This window comes from Marmota flaviventris, chromosome 8 (genome assembly GCF_047511675.1).
Source record: "Marmota flaviventris isolate mMarFla1 chromosome 8, mMarFla1.hap1, whole genome shotgun sequence".
NCBI classification, from domain to species: Eukaryota; Metazoa; Chordata; class Mammalia; order Rodentia; family Sciuridae; genus Marmota; species Marmota flaviventris.
Genome location: NC_092505.1, coordinates 94,671,357 through 94,672,292, shown reverse-complemented (window position 1 = coordinate 94,672,292; position 936 = coordinate 94,671,357).

Sequence of the window (936 nt, the reverse complement as noted above, 5' to 3'; positions counted from 1 at the left end):
AGAAACACTTGTAGTCTCCATTTCCCTAGAGGCCACAAGTTCACTTCTCAAAAACCCACCTCAATTTACACATCCTTCAAACTTTTCCAATTCATAGAGGCATTTTCTTCTTCTGACCTGTCCTTTCCCTACATATTGGATTTGAAAATCCATCTGTCCTGTCTGCTTTTAATACAATAGTAACTCAGAAAATGTACTGCCTCTTTCTTTAAAAGAATCCGTGTAAATCTTGGAAGCAAGATTTAGGTTTCTTTACATGTGGGAATGTACACCCTGCCAAGCCCTGGATTCTTTCCTTACTGGTTGCAGATGCACCTTCATGTGTCATTGTCCACACCTCCAAGGGGCCTGTCCTTGACCAATGGAAGAGGGAAGAGGCCTCCTCTCTGGAAAACACTCAAAAAAAAAAAAAAAAAAAACAAGACATGAGGAACCCCTGAGGAGCAGGAAGGTCATAAGTTCAAATCCAAACTGGGCAACTTACTGAGAATGCATCTCAGAATAAATAAAAAGGGCTGGAGAGGTAGCTCAGTGGTAGAGCACTTTTGGGTTCAATCCCCACTACTACAAAAAAAACCCAAAAAAACAAGATGAACTTCATTGCCAAGCCTCTGATAAAACACACCCTCCCCCACACTCACACCTACACACACACAGAGGAAAACAAAAAGTGAACAATGACAAATTAAAAAAAAAAAATCAATTGACCTAAATACTGTGCCAAAAGTTGTTTTAAAGAAAGAATCATCTCTTAAAGATACATCATAAAAAGGCAAAGGGAAGTCAGTCGGTTGGTGGGAAGGCAGTCTGCCAGGAACCTGCCGGAACCATCCTGACAGCATCTTAGCACTTCTGCCCTCCCCACCTGATCTGCATCAGTCATTTGTCATCAATTTTATTTCCACCCTGGTCATTTATACACCCAACACATATTTA